This window comes from Mytilus galloprovincialis, chromosome 9 (genome assembly GCF_965363235.1).
Source record: "Mytilus galloprovincialis chromosome 9, xbMytGall1.hap1.1, whole genome shotgun sequence".
In the NCBI taxonomy this organism is placed as follows: Eukaryota; Metazoa; Mollusca; class Bivalvia; order Mytilida; family Mytilidae; genus Mytilus; species Mytilus galloprovincialis.
This window is the reverse complement of record NC_134846.1, coordinates 79,505,184-79,522,472: the sequence shown is the minus strand read 5'-3', so window position 1 is coordinate 79,522,472 and position 17,289 is coordinate 79,505,184.

Sequence of the window (17,289 nt, the reverse complement as noted above, 5' to 3'; positions counted from 1 at the left end):
TGGTCTAGCGGGACGGCTGCAGTGCAGGCGATTTGGTGTCACGATATCACAGTAGCATGGGTTCGAATCCCGGCGAGGGAAGAACCAAAAATTTGCGAAAGCAAATTCACAGATCTAACATTGTTGGGTTGATGTTTAGACGAGTTGTATATACATTATGTACACAGCCATGTATCACCATCATTGATGGCGATCCGATGGATACATCTGTTGTAGAGTTGTCACTGACTCAGACGTACTTATGAATATAATTATTTTCTGTGACTGTATATTACATTAATTTGTAGGATCCTTTACTATAGATAATTTAGCTGATCTGTAACAATAACATCTTCATGCCTCATATATCATGTACTGTAGTACGCCGCTAGATTAAAACTGACGTGGAAAGGTAACACATGCCCACCGAAAGCTCTTTTATTGAGAGCCCAGGTGGTCGTGTGGTCTAGCGGGACGGCTGCAGTGCAGGCGATTTGGTGTCACGATATCACAGTAGCATGGGTTCGAATCCCGGCGAGGGAAGAACCAAAAATTTGCGAAAGCAAATTCACAGATCTAACATTGTTGGGTTGATGTTTAGACGAGTTGTATATACATTATGTACACAGCCATGTATCACCATCATTGATGGCGATCCGATGGATACATCTGTTGTAGAGTTGTCACTGACTCAGACGTACTTATGAATATAATTATTTTCTGTGACTGTATATTACATTAATTTGTAGGATCCTTTACTATAGATAATTTAGCTGATCTGTAACAATAACATCTTCATGCCTCATATATCATGTACTGTAGTACGCCGCTAGATTAAAACTGACGTGGAAAGGTAACACATGCCCACCGAAAGCTCTTTTATTGAGAGCCCAGGTGGTCGTGTGGTCTAGCGGGACGGCTGCAGTGCAGGCGATTTGGTGTCACGATATCACAGTAGCATGGGTTCGAATCCCGGCGAGGGAAGAACCAAAAATTTGCGAAAGCAAATTCACAGATCTAACATTGTTGGGTTGATGTTTAGACGAGTTGTATATACATTATGTACACAGCCATGTATCACCATCATTGATGGCGATCCGATGGATACATCTGTTGTAGAGTTGTCACTGACTCAGACGTACTTATGAATATAATTATTTTCTGTGACTGTATATTACATTAATTTGTAGGATCCTTTACTATAGATAATTTAGCTGATCTGTAACAATAACATCTTCATGCCTCATATATCATGTACTGTAGTACGCCGCTAGATTAAAACTGACGTGGAAAGGTAACACATGCCCACCGAAAGCTCTTTTATTGAGAGCCCAGGTGGTCGTGTGGTCTAGCGGGACGGCTGCAGTGCAGGCGATTTGGTGTCACGATATCACAGTAGCATGGGTTCGAATCCCGGCGAGGGAAGAACCAAAAATTTGCGAAAGCAAATTTACAGATCTAACATTGTTGGGTTGATGTTTAGACGAGTTGTATATACATTATGTACACAGCCATGTATCACCATCATTGATGGCGATCCGATGGATACATCTGTTGTAGAGTTGTCACTGACTCAGACGTACTTATGAATATAATTATTTTCTGTGACTGTATATTACATTAATTTGTAGGATCCTTTACTATAGATAATTTAGCTGATCTGTAACAATAACATCTTCATGCCTCATATATCATGTACTGTAGTACGCCGCTAGATTAAAACTGACGTGGAAAGGTAACACATGCCCACCGAAAGCTCTTTTATTGAGAGCCCAGGTGGTCGTGTGGTCTAGCGGGACGGCTGCAGTGCAGGCGATTTGGTGTCACGATATCACAGTAGCATGGGTTCGAATCCCGGCGAGGGAAGAACCAAAAATTTGCGAAAGCAAATTTACAGATCTAACATTGTTGGGTTGATGTTTAGACGAGTTGTATATATATATATATATATAAACACCATAAGATGGTGACAAGGGTATGTCACCGTCTAAAAATGGATATTTAACAATAATAAATGAACAATCATCTCTTTTATCATACATTTTGGCATTAAGCTTCCCGTTAAAGCTATAGATATCAAGATCCGGGAAATGGCAGTGTTCATTGTTAGTATTAGCTTTATTTAAAGTCAGGATAAATCTCTAAAGTGTACATACTGAAGTCGTTATTATTTAGAGCCAACATATAAGATAAATATCTAAAAGTGTTATCACATTTTTAATGAGATGTTGTTTAGATAGGTCTTTGCTGATTTTAGTCATCAATTGTAACGCATAACAATATAGAAACAGGTCCGCAATAATTGGTGCACAGTACGTACCCATGGGAATTCCGATAACCTGACGATATATTGAATCTCCCTAGCGAACAAAAATATTATCCTAGCTTATTTTGACAAAATTGAACCATACTGGCCGCTAACAGTGTATTATTATTTCACTAGTAATATTTCTCTTTCAGTAATGATTGAAATTATATTTTAGATTTGTTTTATATTATATCTCGTAGCTAGTGTCCCTCTAACAATCAAGTGATATTTAATAAAGTTTCAGGTTCATACCATTTACCAATTCAAAATTTGTCAAATTGGAATATTTACATGAATGTTCTCTGCAGTCTGAAGTTCTAAATTATTAATTGTTCGACACAAATCGAGTAGAAAATACGCCACATGTGGAGCAGTATCTGTTTACCCTTCCGGAGCACCTGAGATCACCCCTAGTTTTTGGTGGGGTTCGTGTTGCTTATTCCTTAGTTTTCTATGTTGTGTCATCTGTACTATTGTTTGTCTGTTTGTCTTTTTCATTTTTAGACATGGCGTTTTCAGTTTATTTTCGATTTATGAGTTTGACTGTCACTCTGGTATCTTTTGTCCCTCTTTTATCGTTTCAGATATGGCCGTGTGCTCGACTAATTTTTTGATTTTTAACTTTTAACCAAATTTAAATTCATTGAATCGTAATAGTAAAAAATTAAAAATAAACATTTTTTCTTTACCTGTACACTTTTAAATGCTAGAAATTTCAGGATTTCCATTCGGAATTGATGAACAGAATATCAACACAAATTTGATCAAATTGTTCTATGTGACATGTTTCGTTTATAACAACATAACTTAATATTTTTCCCACCATATACACGGTAACAGTTCAATTCATTTACATATACAATTTGTGCTTAATACATATCTTACCTTGTATCTCATTATGAAACGTGAGTTTAAGAACAGAAACAGCTCCCAAAAAAGGACAAAGGATGACCTTCGAAGGATCACAACAATTAGAACATGATCGCATGCAATACTCCACTTTGATTAAGCTTATTGTTTTGAATTCAAATGCTTTGAACTAATGTTTTATCGAAGATAAACAATAAGATAATTAAAATACTTAAAAGCATGGAATTTTATTATTGACAATTAACCGTTTCGTATTTCCTTAAAAGACGTATTAAAACTTTTATTTTAGAACAAATATTCATAAAATACGGAGATTTCCTGATGTTGAAACAGTAATTAGTATTTAATTGGGGTGATTACCCGACTTCTAAAGTTTTATAGTTTCACAGTTTACCTCAAGCTGAAGATGTTTATAGTAATAAGTTAAATGCATCGTGATGATGTAGCATTTTTAATCCACAATCAATTCAGGACGGAATTCACAGATGTGATTAATATTAAATATATTTGGGTATAACGTAATACAACGTGACTATGTTATTGTTGTAAACGTAAAATTCCGAGCGTTTACCTCTATAAATAAACACATCCTTGTAGAAAATAACACGATTTATTCACACTGCGTGTTTCTTACAGACGTTACAAAATTCACATATAATATACAAAACACACCGCATATACTCCGACAGTTTACACCATTCCAGCTGTACAATTTAAAACATTTCTCTCCTCCTACGTCACTATAACATAGCGCAAAAATATGGGATGTATGGAACGCCACAGCTGTCTTATGTGGAACTTTGATATTACTTTCATGAATATGACCTACCGAATTAGACTATTTACCGGATTTGTAATCACTTAAGCAACACGACGGGTGCCACATGTGGAGCAGGATCTGCTTACCCTTCCAGAGCACCTGAGATCACCCCTAGTTTTTGGTGGGGTTCGTGTTGTTTATTCTTTAGTTTTCTATGTTGTGTCGTGTGTACTATTGTTTTTCTGTTTGTCTTTTTTATTTTTAGCCATGGCGTTGTCAGTTTGTTTTAGATTTATGAGTTTGACTGTCCCTTTGGTATCTTTCGTCCCTCTTTTATGTTGTTTTATTATTACTTAAAGATATTTTGTCTTTACTTAATATGGTTTTGACATTAAGTAATGATGTTTTAATATACCTCAATATGGAATAGTCATTACCTAATGATATTCCGATATTACACTATATGGTTTCGTATTTACTTGATATAGTTTTCTCATTACTCAATATGGTTTTGTCATTACTCGATGTGGTTTCACCATTATTTAATATGGTTGTGTCTTTAGTCAATGTGGTCTTAACATTACTTGATGTTTATGTGACTTAACGTAATGTAGTTGTTCCATTACATGATGTGGTTTTGTTAATACGTAATGATGATTTGTCTATTCTTTATATGGTTTTGACATTACGTAATGATGTTTCATAATTTGACGATTTTATACTGCTTGATGTGTTTGTTTCATTATTTGATGTGGTCTTGTCATTCTCGTTGTAATTCTTTGATGTGGTTATCCCATTACTTGATGAGGTAAAACCACGTGACCAATTCGGAAAAACCTGTTCCATTTTTAGATAGATTTCCATGTTGTATGTGCCTTGAATGCGTGTGGCCATCCATCTAATTAGTGTTCAAATTAATGTTTGGGTTACTGTTTGAGTTAAATTTTGAGTTAGTTTTCGAATTCAAGTCATGCTTGGAACTTAGCATTGAGTTTCGTGTTGGACTTCTAGTTTGAGTCACATTTTAAAGGCAGAGTTCTAGTGACAACTTTGAATTTGAGTCACTACTTGAGGTAGAGTTTGAGTAAGATTCGAATTTAAAATTGAGCAGAATCTCCTTACCTTTCTGGGGAACCCGAGATCACCCCGATGGATTTAAATTACCCAGCCATTACGATCTATTGAGTCAGCCAATTGAAACTGTTTTTAAGCCATCACAAATTTACCGCAACTGAAAGTTGGGGGCATAGTGTTTAACCTCTGCCCGTCCGTCCGTCTTCCCGTCCCATTATGGGTATATAGTTATTCCGCATAACTCCTCCCACAGTTTGAATCATAGGAAGTTTTCTTTTTACTGTCTGTTTGTACATATATTGAGGGTGTGCTGCATGTGGTCAGGGTTTGATTTTCATCAGTATGTGGTCTTTTGGGAGCAAAGTTAAACTTTGTCATTTTTGGGGAACTTACTTGCATAAGTAGGGCGTTTCCAGATAACTCATCCTTCAGTTTGAATGCTAGGAATTTATCACTCTGCTAGCTGATTGCACATGTATTGAAGGTGTGCATGTGTTCCGGGTTTTTTCTTTTTATTATTTTTCCTCTTTTGGGAGAAAAATTGAGCTTTGTCCTTTTTGGGGTATAAGCGGTTAAATGAGTGGAGTGCGGGAGCATCACTTTGTCTAGTTTACATTTTTTTTCTTCTCGTGTAGTGCTGTTACACTACTGCTACAGTCCGATATTCTATCATATACATGTTAAGCTCCGCCACGTGTACTTTCTTTATGTACTGTCCCAAGTAAGGAGCATGAAGGTTTTTTTTATAAAATATACCGTTAGTTTTTTCGTTTGATTTTTTTTTTCACATAGTGCATGGTGGCCTTTTTTAGCTGACTATACGGAGTGTTGAAGGCTGTACAGTTGCCTATATATGATTTCTTACATCCACTGCATTTAAATTCTGGTGGATAGTTGTCTCATTGGCAATTACACCACATCTAACTTTATTTCAACTCCTGTGTTGTGTTTTGTATACTGCAACATTGTTTATATAGTACGCATATCCCGGAGACCTCTTTCCTGAAGCCCGAGCAAAAAACCTTGTTCCGCGATACAAAATTTAAGTACGAACTCAAAAAGACATATAAAATAGTTCGAATTTCAACTCGAAATTTTAATTAATCTAAATGAGATTTAAATTGGAATCTTACTCAAACTCTACCTCAAGCAGTGACTCAAATTCACAATTGTAACTAGAACTCTGCCTTTAAATGTGACTCAAACTCGAGGTCCAACACGAAACTCATTGCTAACTAGAACGTTAATTCTATGCATGACTTGAATTCGAAAACTGACTCAAAGTTTAACTCAAACAGTAACCCGAACTTTAATTTGAACACTAATTAAATGGATGTCCACACACATTCAAGGCACATACAACATGGAAATCTATCTAAAAATGCGAATTGGTGACGTGATTTTACCTCATCAAGTAATGGGATAACCACATCAAAGAATGACAGGACCACATCAAAGAATGACAAGACCACATGAAATAATGAAACAAACACACCAAGCAGTGTAAAATCGTCAAATTTTTAAATATCATTACGTATAATGTTAAAACCATATAAAGAATAGACAAATCATCATTACGAAATAACAAAACCACATCCTGTAATGGAACAACTACACCACGCTAAGTCACATACACATCAAGTAATGTTAAAACCACATTGACTAATGACACAACCTTATTGAATGATGGTGAAACCACATCGAGTAATGACAAAACCATATTGAGTAATGAGAAAACTATATCAAGTCAATACGAAACCATATAGTGTAATATCGAAATATCATTAAGTTATGACTATTCCATATTGAGTTATATTAAAACATCATTACTTAATGTCAAAACCATATTAAGTAAAGACAAAAATCATTAAATAATAATGAAACAACATAAAGTAATATTAGAGTTCAACATAAGACAGCTGTGGAGTTCCATAGGGATGCAATGTTAACACTGTACTGCATAATCCCAGACATGCAGAGAAAGTCATAATTACACCAGTATTATTACAATTTGAATAAAATACTGAATCTACTTTGTGTCAACCAGGTATGAGAAGGGAATGTTTCAAGAACTTTTTAAAAGCCTTTTATGATATGCAATTAATCAATTTCTCTAGTATGCATGTATTGGCACCAAACAACTAGTTAAGTTCTGCCACATTCAGCATGTGCCTGTTCCAAGTCAAGTGCCTGTAATTCAGTGGTTGTGTGTTGCTGTATATCATATTTGTTTTTCGCCCATTATTTTGTATATAGTTTTCTTGTTTTAATTGTTTAACATTTGTCATTTCGGGGCTTTTAATAACTGACTATATGAGAAGGCTGTACGATGACATATAGTTCCTTTCTTGTGAAATCGTACACCTGCCGGGTTGTTTCATATTTCCCCTCTTGTTTGGTCGTACTCCTACCTTATCTCTCTTTTTTTTCTCGGAATCAATTTTTCTCTCCCGTTTTCTTGTTTGAATTGTTTTACTTTTGTCATTTTGGGACCTTTTATAACTGACTATGTGGTATGAGTTTAAGTCATTGCCTAAGGCCGTACTGGAACCTATAGTTCCCTTCATGTTTGGTCGTTCACTTGCCTGGTTGTTACACCTCTCCCTTCTTGTTTTGTTGTACTCCTGCCTTGTTATTTCGGATTCCGCTCTTGTTTTCTCATACACCTGTCTAGTTATTTCTTATCTCCACTTTGGTTTATCTATACGGCTCTCAAGTTTTTTCTTATCTTAGAGCCAGAATACGTTCCTTTTGTTTTCGTACACCTGCCTGGTTGTTTCACATCTCCATACTTTTTGATCCGTACAACTGATTGTTTTATATCACCCTTTTATGTTGTCCATACACTTTCCAAATTGTTTATTTTGTCCCTTTGTGTTTGTTCGTATGTCTGCCAAATGGTTACATATCTGTACAATTGCTTAAGGTTTTTGATTCTTTTTTCCCTCCTTTTGTCCATAGTGTTTTCAGTTTTATTTTATCTGCAGTCCTTGTTTATCAGTTCATCTACCAAACTTTGTGTTTGTCCGTAAACATCGCTGTGTATTTCTTATAACCCTTCTTATTGGTCACACCATTACTTAGTATTAATTATATTCCTTATTGTTTGTCTGAGAACCTGTCTTGGTGATTTTTTTATCTTCTTTATTGAAAATCTGAAAACCTGCCTTCCTGTTTCTTATCTACATAAGTGATTGTCCGTGAAATTGCCCTTTTGATAATAATATACCTTCGTAATTATCGCTACACCTGCCTTGTAGTTACTAGTGCATTATATCTGTAATCTCTATATACATTTCTTGTTATTCCTAATCTGCCTTATGGTTTGTCTGAACACATGCCTTGTTGTTTATAGTTTGTCTGTTCACCTGCATTGCTTCTTATGTCTCTTATGGATGGTCTGTACACCCGAATTACATTTTCTTATCTTCCTACTGGTCTGTCTGTACACCTGAACTGTTGTCTCTAATCTTCCTTATGAAATGTCTATACACTTGCATTGTTTCTTATCTCCCTTATAATTTGTCTGTACACCTGAATTGTTTCTTATCTCCCTTATGGTTTGTCTGAACACATGCATTGTTTCTTATCTTCCTTATGGTTTGTCTGTACATCTGCATTGTTTCTTATCTCCCTTATGATTTGTTTGTACACCTGCATTCTTTCTTATCTCCCTTATGTTTGTCTGTACATCTGCATTGTTTCTCATCTCCCTTATAGTTTGTCTCCACACCTGCATTGTTTCTTATCTCCCTTATGGTTTGACTACACATTCGCATTGTTTCTCATCTCCCTAAAGGTTTGTCTGTACATCTGCATTATTTATTATCTCTCTTATGGTTTTTCTGTCAATCTGCATTGTTTATTATCTTCCTTATGATTTGTTTGTACACCTGCATTGTTTATTATCTTTCTTACGGTTTGTGTGTACATCTGTGTTGTTTATAATCTTCCTTATGGTTTGTCTCTGCATCTGTATTGTTTATTATCTCCCTGATGGTTTGTCTGTAAACATGCATTGTTTCTTATCTCCTTTATGATTTGTCTGTCCATCTGCATTGTTTATTAACTTCCTTATGTTTGGTGTGTACACCTGCATTGTTTCTTATCTTTCTTGTGGTTTGTCTGTACACCTGCATTGTTTCTTATCTTCCTTGTGGTTTGTCTGTACAACTGCATTGTTTCTTATCTTCCTTGTGGTTTGTCTGTACATCTGAATTGTTGTCTATAAACTTCCTTATGGTTTGTCTGTACACCTGCATTATTGTTAATGATTTACCTGCTTGATTCTTATTTCTCTGATCGTTTGTCTGTACAACTGAATTGTACTTTCTTATTTCCCTAATGGTTTGTCTGTACACATGTATTGTTTCTTATCGCCTTTATGATTTGTCTGTAAACATGCATTGCTTCTTATCTTCTTTATGGTTTGTCTGAACACATGCCTTGTTTCTTATCTCCCTTATCGTTTGTCTATACACATGTATTGTTTCTTATCGACCTTATGGTTTGTCTGTAAACATGGATTGTTTCTTATCTCCCTTATGATTTGTTTGTACACCTGAATTAATTCTTTTCTGCCTTATGGTTGGTCTGTACACATGTATTGTTTCTTATCTCCCTTATGGTTTGTCTGTACATCTGAATTGTTTTTTTTTATCTCCCTAATGGTTTGTCTTTACACTTGCATTGTTGTTTATAGTTTACCTGCTTGATTCTTATTTCTCTCATCGTTTGTTTGTACAACTGAATTGTACTTTCTTAGCTCCCTAATGGTTTGTCTGTACACATGTATTGTTTATTATCTTCCTTATGTTTTGTCTGTAAAAATGCATTGTTTCTTATCTCCCTTCTGATTTGTTTGTACATCTTAATTGTTTCTTTTCTTCATTATGGTTGGTCTGTACACATGTATTGTTTCTTATATCCCTTACGGTTTGTCTGTACACCTGCATTGTTTCTAATCTTCTAATCTTCCTTATGGTTATTCCAGCGGATTTCAGAATAATTGATCACTTTATGGTAAAAACATGAAACTTGGTATAGTGAAAGTTTAAGGGTAACAGATGAAATTCGGATATGGAGTCACGAAAAAAAAATCCAATATGGCCGCCAAATTCAAGATGGCGGACATAAGTATAAAATCATTCACTTGATGGAGTCCACAAGATGTCACAAACTTAAAGTCATATGAAACAAGTGAGTGGTGAAAAATAATGTTTATCCAATTCTTGAACCAATGCATGTATATATCATAAACATAGTCCTCTGTGCACGAATGTTTCATTTTTTACGCAAATATATCGTTTAATCGTCTTTTTTTCTCTCTCTGTCTGTTATGATTTAACAAATATGGCTGCTCATTAAATGCCGTGTTTTCACGCAGAAGTTTACCGATTGTCACCGTATAGTAAACAAATAACAAAAAGCATGGGTATTGAGCACGTGTTTAACATGTACAATCAGATAATAGTTTATTTTAATGACAGATCCATGCGTATTGCGATCACCGGATTTTTTCGAGGAGGGTTACGCTCAGGTCACTGTGCATACGGAAAATATGTCGGCAAATTGCTTCCTTTCCAGAAAGCAATTAAAAATAAGTAAACTTCTTTCTAAATGTGGACAAATTAAAGAATTTTCCTCAGAAAAAAGTATTTGTACATAAGTTGTATAATGAAAACTATCCATTTAGTTATTAAAAACATATGCATATTTTTTTTAAATTTGAGGTTTCTTATGACTTTAAGGAAATACAACTAAGATGTGTCAATTATTTTTTTTCTAAACCTTATAATACAGAAATCATCAAAATGGCACGTCAAAATGTCTGATTTTGACAGTATTAGTATGTATATACAATCATTTTGTGATAGAAAGTTATCAAATCCGTAATACTGATCATTTGATATAGACAAAGGCCTACAATGTATCATTAATACACATATGTGTATAGATTATATTTTCAAAATGGCTTCTATATTCAAAATGGTGCTGATTAACATGTCAAAATTTGATGTTTGTTAAAGAATGGTATCATGAAATTATTTAAAAAGTACGTATATACAAACATATTATTATAAAATGGCAGATACAACTCAAAATGGCGTCTTTGACGAGTTCTTATTTTTCACAGATACAGGTAATGACCTTAGAAAATTCACAACTTTCCTGTTGACAACACTGTTGCCGGCAAGGAATGCTCTGTGGGTTTCTGGATTCTTTTTTGGTAAAAGGAAGCATATCAAGCTAATGAATTGGCAGCCATCGTGAATAGTTGTGATCTAAGGCAAAGAACTAACGGATGATCTTTGAAAGAGCTTCAATATATAATAAAAAGTTGGCCTCACGTATAGACCTTATAAATATTTATATGTCAATTCAAATTGGAGGGTTATATACCAGAATTTAAAATGAGGAGATTCTTTAGATCGTTCCAAACACCAGTCTCCATATCCTAAGATAACCTCATCAACCCTCAAAACAACTTTGTACTGGCATAAAGCGTTTGACAAGGGACGGTAAAGTGGGCACACTGTAACTTTGTGAGCTCTATGTGTTTTTGTAACACGAGAAGCCTTTAGGAATGAATCAGCTGTACCTGGTGATGTAACCTGTGCATTTACTATAACACTAGTCCATCCACTACATCTTCAAATCAACTATCAAGAGCTTTGAACGCAGTAATTTCAATGTTTAGGCCAACGAACATCATGATAACGTTTTCCTCATCATAAATTTGAGGCTAGTTCTATTGTCTTAGTTTTGCTACTGTTAAAAGGGTTTGATCAAAAGCAACAACTGGAGTTTGGTTTGGATTAAGCTTTCTTACAGCGCTACAAATAATGTTCAATGAATATTGTATTTTTGCAACAGGTTTTGCTTGCTCGTGAATCAGAGGTAGAAGGGCAGACACTGCTGGTATTTCCCCATCTGGCAGTACTGCAGCAGGATAGGCGGACCATGTTATATGTGTACCTACTTTAGCCTTAACACTTGAATTTCCCTCATCATGTTTCAGCCATTTGAATTCCCCTTTTAAGGCCAGAGGGAATGAGGACATATGATTGAAAGTTCTCCTTCAACTAATGGGATATCTGGTTCGCTCAATCTTAGTACAGCTGGTGGAGGAGTTGAATAACTCTCTGGTAAAAGAAAAAAACTTCCTTTGACTGGCATTTCAACATAGGTTCAGATTGGTTAAATGTTTGAACAACGCCTTGAACATCCTCTGTAATATGTTTGAATAAAGATATACATGTACCATGGAATTAATCTTTTGACGATATACTGCTTGGATTGTGGTCAATGTTGTCTACAGCAGATGAAGTAAATATATTTTGTAGTAGATCGGCAGGGCTAACAATACCTCATTAGCAATGGAAGTAGAAATGTCTAACACTCGGTCGTAGGAGACAGGTAGTCCAAGTTTAAAGGAATTATCTACTAATGACATTTTCTAGTCCTACAGTGGACCATGATTCCCAAATAAGCACAATCTGGAGGTACATTATCTGGACGGTTGGATAGTTTCTTTGTACAACTATACATCAGAAGCTGTGTTGTTAATGTAGACTAAGAATATGAACGATCCTAAATATTGGGTCCAAACTGAATCAAACTGACTTAAAGAAAGCATCGACTGGGGTACAGATGCTTCTTGACATTCCTTTGGAAAGGTTCTTTTAAATTCCGAATTAATTTCGAAAATATCTTTACGAACAAACGTAGTTGCTTTTGATATGTTGACAAACTCATTATCAAAATCTTCTAAAAAGTAAAATAACAAAAATACTGAACTCCGAGGAAAATTCAAAACGGAAAGTCCCTAACCAAACGGCAAAATCAAATGATAAAACATATCAAACAAACAAACAACAACTGTCATATTCCTGACTTGGTAAGGCATTCTCAAATGTAGAAAATGGTGGATTGAACCGGCTCTTCAATGCAGGGCCAATGTCATCTTTCAAAGCAAGAATGTTTTCACGGCCTTGTTTGTAAGAATCTAAGTCAGGGAAATTAGATACAATTCTGTCTTTTAGTCGAAAACTATAAACTCAAAATTAAACATATGCACCTAGACATGTTATTCTTTCCATATAAAGTTTAAATAGAACTGACATTTTGTAAACACTTATGGTCTTATCGCTTGACCTTGTTTCATTTATATAAGACACTAGTTCTGAAAATGCAATACCATGGAATTGCCTTCCCTTCTTGAATTCGACAATTTTTCATTTCAATTCAAGATGCTCGATTATATGAGGAAACTAAACATTTAGAGTGGGGTGGTACTTTGCTTCCTGTGCAATAAGATCACCAGCGCTTTACTTTGCAAGTAACAACGTGTCATTTAATTTACTGCTCATTCTCTCACATGTGTATCTTGTCCAGATGTTGAGGACTCATATGAAAGAGTTCATTCTCATTTTCATTACAAAAGAAGCACACAGACGGGTTATTGGTGAACTGAACGGAAAAGCTATGTCTAGTTTTATTTTTAGATGAGGTTGCTTTATCATCTATTCTCTCATGTGAGGTTCGTTTTTGGTCTATTCAACTTTGTCTTGTTGAGTTTTAAGTTGCAAGATTTGTGCCAACATACTTTGTGGTCAATAAAAGACTATGCTATTCCAAATCTCTCATTTAAGTTTTCAACGCACACATAAATGCCTTCAGGTATCAATCGTAATTCATGAAACTTCTTAATATTGTCAGCTGGACTATATAAAGTGATCAATTATATCAATTTTTGGACTCTTCCTTTCGACTTTTTGTGGCCATTTTGAATTTGTCGGCCATTATGGAATTATTTTTGATTGTTCCGTATTGAGAAAAGATTAATTAGCATAATAACCATCAATCTGTAGAGTTTTGTGCTTTTATATTCAAGTGATCAATTATACCATTGTTTTGGACTCTGCCTCATTACTGTTGCCGGGCCATTTTGAAGTTGGTGGCCATTGTGGATTTTATTTATATCTCCATATCCCAGAATGTTTATAAGCATCATAACTACATGTAACACTGTGCAAAGTTTCTAGCTTTTACCATGAAATGATCAATTATATCAATTATTTGGACTTTACCTTATAGATTTTTGGCGGCCATTTTGAATTTGTCGGCCATTACGGAATTATTTTTGATTGTTCCATATTCGGAAAAGATTAATGAGCATTATAACTAGCTATATGTAAAGTTGAGTGCCTTTATATCCAGATGATCAATGATACCAATTTTGTGGACTCTGCTTCATGACTGTTGGCGGCCATTGTGGAAATTTTTTTTTGAAGGCTCCATATCCAAAATTGTTTGTAAGCATCATAACTAACACTGTGCAAAGTTTCATGCTTTTACCATAAAGTGATCAATTGTCCCAAAATATTAGACTTAGCTGCAGTACTATTGTCTGTACATCTGCATTGTTTATTATCTTCTTTATGGTTTGTCTGTACACCTGCATTGTTTCTTATCTTCCTTATTGTTTGTCTGTACATCTGCATTGTTTATTATCTTCCTAATGGTTTGTCTGTACACCTACCTTGTTTATCATCTTCCTTATAATTTGTCTGTACACCTGAATTGATGTCTCTAATCTTTCTCAGGGTTTGTCTGTACATCTGCGTTTTTTTAATCTTCCTTATAATGTGATGTCTGTACACCTGCTTTGTTTATTATCTTCCTTCATGGTTTGTCTGTACACCAGCATTGTTTCTTATCTCCCTTATGGTTTGTTTGTACACCTGCATTGTTAATTATCTTCCTTCATGGTTTGTCTGTACACCAGCATTGTTTCTTATTTCCCTTATGGTTTGTTTGTACATCTGAATTGTCGGCTAATATCTGCCTTATGGTTGGTCTGCACACATGTATTGTTTCTTATCTCCCTTATGGTTTGTCTTTACACCTGAATTGTTGTCTATGATCTTCCTTATGGTTTGTCTGTAAACATGCATTGTTTCTTATCTCCCTTGTGGTTGGCTGTAAACATGCATTGTTTCTTATCTCCCTCATGATTTGTCTGTACATCTGCATTGTTTATTATCTTCTTTATGGTTTGTCTGTACACCTGAATTGTTTATTATTTCCCTTATGATTTATCTGTACACCTGCATTGTTTCTTATCTTCCTTATTGTTTGTCTGTACATCTGCATTGTTTATTATCTTCCTAATGGTTTGTCTGTACACCTGCGTTGTTTATTATCTTCCTTATGATTTGTCTGTACACCTGAATTGATGTCTCTAATCTTTCTCAGGGTTTGTCTGTACATCTGCTTTTTTTTATCTTCCTTATAGTTTGTCTGTACACCTACATTGTTTATAATCTTACTTCATGATTTATCTGTACACCAGCATTGTTTCTTATCTCCCTTATGGTTTGTCTGTGCACCTGAATTGTTTATTGTCTTCATCATGCTTTGTTTGTACACCTGCATTGTTTATTATCTTCCTTATGGTTTGTCTGTAACCATGCATTGTTCTTTTCTCTATTGTGGTTTGTCTATAAACATGCATTGTTTCTTATCTCCCCTATGGTTTGTCGGTACACCTGCATTGTTTCTTATCTTCCTTATGGTTTGTCTGTACACCTGCATTGTTTCTTATCTCCCTGGTGGTTTGTCTGTAAACATGCATTGTTTTTTTTATCTTCCTTATGTTGGGTCTATAAACATGCATTGCTTCTTATCTTCCTTATGTTTGGTCTGTACATCTGCATTGTTTCTTATTTCCCTTATGGTTTGTCTGTACACCTGAATTGTTTCTTATCTCCCTTATGATTTGGCTGTACATCTGCATTGTTTATTATCTTCCTAAAGGTTTGTCTGTACACATGTTTTGTTTCTGATCTCGATGACGGTTTGTCTGTACACATGCATTGTTTCTTATCTTCCTTATATTTATTTGTACACATGTATTGTTTCTTATCTCCCTTATGGTTTTTCTATACAAATGCATTTGTTTATTATCTCATTGACGGTTGGTCTGTACACCTGCATTGTTTCTTATCTCCCGAATGGTTTGTCTGTACATCTGCATTGTTTATTATCTTCCTTATGATCTGTCTGTAAACATGCATTGTTTCTTATCTCCCTTATTGTTTGTCTGTAAACATGCATTGTTTCTTATCTTCCTTATGGTTATTGTGTACACCTGCATTGTTTCTTATCTCCCTTATCGTTTGTCTGTACACATGCATTGTTTCTTATCTCCCTAATGGTTTGTGTGTACACCTGCATTGTTTCTTATCTCCCTTATCGTTTGTCTGTACACATGCATTGTTTCTTATCTCCCTAATGATTCGTCTGTACACCTGCATTGTTTCTTATCTCCCTTATCGTTTGTCTGTACACATGCATTGTTTCTTATCTTCCTAATGGTTTGTCTGTACACTTGCATTGTTTCTTATCTTCCTTATGGTTTGTCTGTAAACATGTATTATTTCTTATCTTCCTTATGGTTGGTCTGAGGTAACATTGAACTGGTTTGTATTGTATTGATTGTCCTTGATTGGCACATCTATTAGTGAGTTAAAGGTAGTAACTGAGTGGACAGTATCAAATGCAATTCAGGTGTTGGCTTATTTTTGCACCTTCTGCAGGAAGGAAAAAATGTCTATCAAAATCCAAAAATGATTTCATCTTTCTAATATGCAAAATAAATTTAATTTTTATATATCTAGTGGCATGGATGCTAGGCCTTAAAACTTTCCAAAACTGTACAGGTTAGTCTGTACACAGAGTAGTGTGAGGTGAAAATACGGCCATATTTGTCCATTTGTAATAATGAACATTAAGACAAGTAGCTATGTCTTTGATTGTAGAGTAAAACAATTTAGTTATGCCTATTAGTGTGTGGTCATTATTTCTCTGAGGTCATCTTACAATATGTTAACAAATAGCAGTCATACTGAAGCCTGGTATTTGATGAATTTATTTTCTAAACAACTGTAGGTCTGGCAGACATTGCACAATGTATTATTAATATATTTTGGTCATATAGCTGGTGAAAGATTTTTGGTTGAAAAGTTATGAGGACCAATGTTTTAAAATTTCTACTAAGAATTAATATGTCAGTCTTGTTACTGAAAAAAACTTCAAAGAAATAGCGTTTTCAAAAACTTATTTCCAAATACAAAGGTAATTGTCTTTTCTAAGAGTTTCGTGATTGAAACATACTCGTTGTTGTCAGTAAGTTGTGATGAACTTGGTGAAAAAAATTAAACATTAGTCAATAAAACAACGACCTAACAAAACAACAGTAGAATAGAACAATTTGTTTGATATTCTAAAATGT